The 7065-nt window shown below is 31.1% G+C and overlaps 1 protein-coding gene across 18 annotated transcripts in view; it reads left to right on the plus strand.

Annotated features, from left to right (window-relative positions):
• Eip74EF (Ecdysone-induced protein E74) overlaps positions 1-4464 on the plus strand; it is a 399127-nt gene extending 394663 nt beyond the window's left edge. For all 18 annotated transcript variants that reach the window (XM_067791371.1, XM_067791373.1, XM_067791379.1 and 15 more), the window contains one exon: positions 26-4464. The gene's annotated coding sequence lies outside the window, so the exon portion shown is untranslated. The remainder of the gene's footprint in view (positions 1-25) is intronic.
• The last annotated feature ends 2601 nt before the right edge of the window (positions 4465-7065 follow it).

A 7065-nucleotide genomic window follows, 5' to 3' on the forward strand; every position in this document is an offset into this window, starting at 1 on the left:
AAGTTTACTTCAAAATTTATTTTAGAATTAAAGCATCACCTAACAAATCTAAACGATTTTGTGGAATGTACAAAGCAATAATAGTTTCCGGAAATCTCAGCCAAATTTCGGGGATTATAAATGCGTATGAGTATAAATATTTGCGGAGTTTAAAAATTTTATATAAAAGCTGGATGCAAACTGTAAAGAATTTGTATTTATTATTAGAACATTTTTTATGTTAATTTATAAGCAGCGCTAAAACGAAATTGTATATTTTAGGTACACAATAACATATGTATGTATGTATAACCAATAAAATATAATTATATTTAAGTTTAAGAAAAATATGTTAAAACATAGTGTTGTAATATTTTAAAATTGTTATTAATTATTAGTAAAATTAAATACAAAAAACGAAATTATCAGATGGTCGTTTCTAAGTAAATATATAACTATATATAAATTGTATGTATATGTACGTCTAGCTAAAGCTTATGATTACTATTGATTTGTTTTTGTTGCTTAGTTTATAGATAAATAATATAAACACACATAAATACCTACACTGTAGCATATACATACATATGTACATATATGTATGTATGTATGTGTATTATGTCGTAAGTCATAAATGTTGAAGTTTATTTTAGTTTTACAATTTGCTGTAATTTCGTTTTATTTTGTTTGTTTTGGAAAATTTTGTGCACAAAACAACAACAACTTCGAAACATTAAGGCCACTTTCAAAATGAGATTGTTCTGAAACTTTTGGGTATTAATTTATTTTAAACATTTTTGTTTAAATATTTCTCCGAATTTCAACAAAGTATCAAACCACTAAAGGAAAATTTAACAATAAAAATTTATTATTACAAAAAAATTAAAGAACCTTTAAAAATTTAGGAGCTAGGCTTAAATTGATGCAATCATAACTTCGCTACGGTAGAGCTTTAAAGTTTAAGGACAAATGCCATTGACAATAGGCTATGCAAACCTGAACGAAAATTGTATCGCTTCCGCGTTCTGGCGGTGAAGGTTCGATATGTAGCTGAAAGCTTCAAAATCAAGTTCAAATTACGAAAAAAAAATTTCGTTATTTTAAACTTTTGTTGTGAATAATATGTTAATACAAAGATTTTATGTCACTTTATGACTTCCCCCCCCCCCCCCGCTTTTACTATTTTCAAAAACTTCATTTTGGTGTAGTGGTAGCATGCCAGCCTACCAACACTGAAAGTCCTGGGTTCAAATCTCGGGAAAAGTGACATCATATACTTAGAAAATTTTTTTTTGTGGCACTGGCATATATACTTATATAATGGTATGAAACAGGCTACACTGAAATTGGTTCAGTGGTTGGTTACGCTATAATGCTTAAATGGGCTTCAGAATAAAAAAGAATCGATTGCGTTAATTCACATAATCCTACAGCCGACTTATCAAAACCGAGCTATATAAAACGCTTTTGTTAAATTTTGGTTTTTTAATAAGTCAACGCCGCCGTGGTGTGATGGTAGCGTGCTCCGCCAACCACACCGAAGATCCTGGGTTAACACCCTGGGCAAAGCAAGGTTTTTCAATTAGAAGAAAATGTTTCTAAGCGGTGTCGTCTCTCGGCAGTGTTTCGGACGCACTCCGAGTGTATTTCTGCTATGAAAAGCTCTCAGTGAAAACTCATATGCCTTGCAGATGCCGTTCGGAGTCGACGAGGAGCACGACGCAAATTGGAAGAGAAGCTCGGCCTAAAATCTCTTCGGAGGTTATCGCGCCTTACATTTATTTATTATTTAATAAGTCAACAATTTCAACCGTTTTTTGGGCTCGGTTAAGCTAACAATCGCCCTATTATGATTTCCTTGTAAAGACATAATATTGAAGGCGAAAATCTAGCCAGGCACTTGGTAAAATCGGATCGCATTTTCTGCGCGGGAGATGTTGCATACATATGATTATATCGTCCCATTGTGTTTTTAGTTTTCAAATTTTAACTTCGCCCCTTTAAATGAAAGCGTATTTTATCGTAATATTTTTAGAAAAAATTGTTAATAGTTTTCTTGTGAGCGTCTGTATCTACATACTTTATCTTTCTCCGATCAATGTTTTTTTCTTCAAAAAACTGTTGATGTGAGGTTTATGCCGGTTCAAACCCTAAATGAATGCCAAGATTGATCGAAAAGCATATCGCTTACTGATTGTATGCACCATTATATCATAGATTTTCAGTGGGTATAATATTTTGAATTTTTAGCTGAATTAATAAACGCGAATATCAAAAATGTATATCTTTCGACGGACCGGACGGATTACTTTCTTACTTAATTGGCTCTAAACCGTTTTAATGGTTTTAGTCGTCCGACAAGTCGCGCCAATCGCTCCTTCGTAGGGCTGTCTTTACACCAGTATGAAGTTGAATGTTGGAGATTTCGACTTCAAAACTCAGCTCCCGAAAAGCTTGAAGAAGTCAAATTCATAAACATGTCCTTATAACCATCGCCGTGTGCAAATTTTGTAAAAATTAAGTTTATTTACCTGCCAGATTTAACATAAAATGGAAATAAGAAATCTCAATGCCAATCATACAAAAATCCTTACATCAAAGCCAATTCAAAAACATTGCCAATGCGCTATGTAAATGGATGAGGAATAGTAAAAATTAGAAGATGGCAGAGACGCTCATTAAAACATAGGGTTGATATTTAAAAAAAAAAAACAGAGTATTCATTTAGGAATTTACACGTCATGAGTGATTTCTTGAAGAATGGTGATAGTAGAGGGAATGTAGAAATTGTTTTAGTGGAATTGAAACGTCATTTTGTTGGTAACAAAAGCTGCTTGCATTGCTAAAATTTCACAGGCTATAAGTCAAATGAAATTGGCTGACTGTCAGCATCGTGGTTGAAAATGTTTAGCTTAAAGGTCATGTACAACAAGAAGTTATGGCCGAGTCACAATGAAATTTCTCATGTTCATGAGCATTGATGCAAAAGCGAACATCGTCACAATAGCCGTTAAAACTTCTTTCGGCTTGCCCATTCTCATAAAAAATTTCTCGAAACACTGTTATAAAGATTCCCCCTGCACTAGAAAAAAACTTTCTAACATATTTGGTCTCCTAATTATTTGTTAGGGTGCAGTTTTAAATTGTGAAAAATGTTAGTGGGAAAAATAAATACACTTGTAAAGTCTGTTTGCTCTCATAGCCGAAAAAATGTCGAATTCTTCTTCTTATGCTTTACAAAAAATAGATCCGAGCTACTTTCTTATGTCAAAAGGCGCTGGTGATGTCGCTCTCTATGCAAATACATGCAATCTACTCATCTTATCTGACTCGGCTTTTAATGCTAATTTGAACAATGTCAAAAGCCGTTTATTACTTAAACATAGCAAACAAAAAAGTGGCAAATTATTGAATCACTGGTAAAATAGGTTAGGTAAAAAAAATATATATATGTATAAATAATGGAAGGATAAATGTGATAAAAGGTGATAGGAGTTTTTAAATTACTCAGATGCAAATTATTAAGGACAATATAGGAAATGTTAAGTTCACAAAAGGATATTAGCTTAGCTAAATATTTTTTGTGTAGCGAAATTAGTAGTGGATAATAAGAAGAACATACCTATTACCAGTGATGTTTCCAGGAATCTCAATTCATCCTGGCTGCCCCACTGCTTATTACGATATGAGCCTGAAGCCTTTCGAGGAGAGTGTGAATTGATTGCCTGAAATTTTTTATATTTCTTTTGAATAAATGAAATGGACAAACATTTTTTTCGCGAATCGATTACCACTCCTGCCGGAAAGCAACCGTCCGTCCGTTACCATAATAGTCATGAAAGTTTAACGTACTTTACCATTTACACTAAACCATATGTATATCTGTTTATGTATATGACTCGTTTAACACGCTCGGTCGTTACTGTTGTTGTTTTGAGCATCTGGAGAAGTTATGAAACTTGCTCATTTATTTACTTTGTTTTGTCTAAATTATATATCCGCAATTTTTGTTGTACTAAAGTATTTGTTCTCTATAGAAATACCGTCAAATGTCACTGCCCCATACAAAACATAGCAGTAAATTTAATTTTTTTTACAGCAATAGTTTTAAAAGTAAACTCCTAACCAACTAGTGCAGGACATAGTCCTGTGGCCACTGCCCAAATGTGCAATTTATATTTTTTTATTAAAGTAAAAAAACTTGACAAAAAAATTAACTTAATAATATTAGCATCGTTTAAGTATTGTTTAAGTTGTAAAATGCAAAAAAAACCTATATGTCTACATTATTAAAAATTTAGTTTCGTTTTTTGAAAATATTCTCTTTTCTTTTATTTTATTTAATGAAAAAAGGAGTGTTGATTTTTTTATCATTTCTTTCTGTAAAATTTTTATGTTTGGTTTTAGAATGAGAGTATAAGTTGAATGCATTGTAACAACTTTTTTTCTTATTTAAAAATAAAATTATTTGATTTTAATTATTTATTTACTTGTGTTTTATTTTAAGTTTTTAATAGAAAAGGCTCTTCTTAGAGGCCGCATAAGTATAAATGCAAAGAAGTAAGCACACAGACACAAAAAAAACTTAGGAAAATGGAAAGAAATAGGTCAAAATATTTACAAATATTTTTTATAGAAAAATTATGCTGGAGCATAGTTATTGAAATGCATTTAAAGCAAAAACCATTATGAGCGACTTTCTCAAACATTCACAACTAAAATTTGTTTTTTTTTTGTCACATTACATTTACCATTAAATCCAAAAGTTTAGCGGTCAGTATTTATGTATAAAAATACAAAAATCGTCATAGATAAAAAAATACCTCCCAATTTACGCTACGATCAATACATATGTACAAGTTTTTAACTGTTAAGAAAATTTAAAGTTAATGTATATAAGTATATGAATATACATATTTACAGAAAATTTTAACATAATATTTTAGATAGATAGTATGTGGATTTCAAGGCCACATATACATAAACCAGAAGGGGTATAATAGATCTACATACATAACAGAAAATTTTTTAGGTATGTTGTAAAATACGTTGGTATATAATAACGAATACATACTCACAAGCGTACGGAGGCCTCAGTTTTGAGGTTTCAAAATTATGTATAACTGTCCCTTTTCACATATGTATAGCTCAAAAGACATATGGTAAATGCATTCAAACGTACATACATAGTTACGAATGTATATAAATTTATATTCGCAGATGTGTGAAGATTAGTTATTTTAATGTCATATTCATAAGTACGATATATGGACTATTATATTAGTATATACAAGCATATCGCTTATTTACTTCAATAGTGTCATAACTCAAAAAACATGACTTTTGGGTTAATAACATATAAACGTACCCAATATCATGATCCATGTCGTATAAAAAAATCTTTGTGATCAGTCAAAAATTTACCACGTTCTATAAAAATGAAAATATGCCTTTATATGCGCAACATATGGTAGTTGACATCTTTGAATGGCTCTCCTGGAAAATTGTGTTTTTTGAGTTATGACAGTATTGAAGTAAATGACCGATATATTTATATATGAAAGGCCGGCAATAAAAAATGTATTTAGTTTAAACGGCGCACGGTGGGGTATTTGATCAATCTAGCTGGCCAAAAGTCGATTTGTCAAAATATTACAATTTTTTTTTTAAATACTCTCTGGCGTTCCCAGATGTCCACTGAATAGTACCCCAAACCCCACCTGCAACGTCAACGGAGCTAACCGCACACATTTAAAGTTGTATAAATATTATGTGCAGTTCAATGTATTTTTGGGTTAAAAAGCAATATACCCTTCTTACTTAAATACTTGTTCGCTTGTTTAGCCTTAATCAAATCTAGTTACATTTTCTTTTAGGACAGATAAATGTGTTTTTAATTCATATGTTAAATTTTTTAAATCTCATGTGTTAACTGTGTTATTTTCAATATTAAATTTTTTAATAACCTTGCAAACAAAAATATATATAATTTATTTAATAATTTGGGAAAAATTCAAACAACTTGACATTAGGACGGACAAGGCGACAACTGTTTCGATTATACCTTGTAAATCTCTTCAAAGCCTTTTCTCCCGGGAGTGGGATTTGGACCCGCACGCCTACGATAGTTGAAAGTGTTACAAACGCATTCAGCCACGTCATGCCTTAGTTGTTGTAAAGTTTCTCCCAATTGCCTTCTCTGCCTATTTAATCTTTTACACACTGCATACTTCGTATGTAATTATGTATTAAAGTTATGATTGGTGGTAAGGCGGTTTTCAATGAAACCCAACAAACATTTAGGTTAGAAAACGATTGGAAGACGAATCGAATTCTAATGTATTTCTTATAGCATTCTCGACAAAAAGGGGACTTCGTTCTCGATATCAAGAAAAGGGTTAGAATTCTAATCGAATTCTAACGTCAAATTCTAATGAGTTTCTAACGAGAATTTTGAAGTGATGCGTAATTAATTCAATTATTTAAAATCAGCGAAATTCTCATTGTTTAATCTTATGCATTAAGAATGAACATATTTCAAAGGCTTTTTCTATTATAATAAAAAAATTAAACCGTAGTTAAAGATTGAGCTCAACATTGGTTTGAGGTACGGATGAGGAAGCGTTTTCTTCATTCCATTCAAATAGCACTTCAATAATCTGCTCGCTTTCCTTTTTTAACTTTTTTTGATTCATTTTCACTTACTATTATTATTATAAATAAAAAACTTATTTCGCAAATTTTAATATTTCCACTATTTTTATTTTGTTTGTATAACACTAAGAATGAGTGATCATGTCGTGCAAATAATCGATAACTGTGACAATAATCATAAAATCGCATTTCTAGTGTTATTCGAATCGTTTCACAGTCGAATTCTAACCTAGTTCTTTAACCTAGTTTTCGATTCGAAATGCATTAGAGAACTGCATTAGAATTCTAATGCAAAATTACAATATTTCTCTAACGTTAGAAATTGTGTTTCTGGGAACTTGGTATTGTTGCTGTTTTTGTTCTATTTATAGAACTACAACGAATTAACCAATTTTGTCTATTTGTATGAGTTAATCGGGGATTTCCCATATT

The sequence above is a fragment of the Eurosta solidaginis genome, chromosome 5, assembly GCF_040869045.1.
Source record: "Eurosta solidaginis isolate ZX-2024a chromosome 5, ASM4086904v1, whole genome shotgun sequence".
NCBI lineage: Eukaryota > Metazoa > Arthropoda > Insecta > Diptera > Tephritidae > Eurosta > Eurosta solidaginis.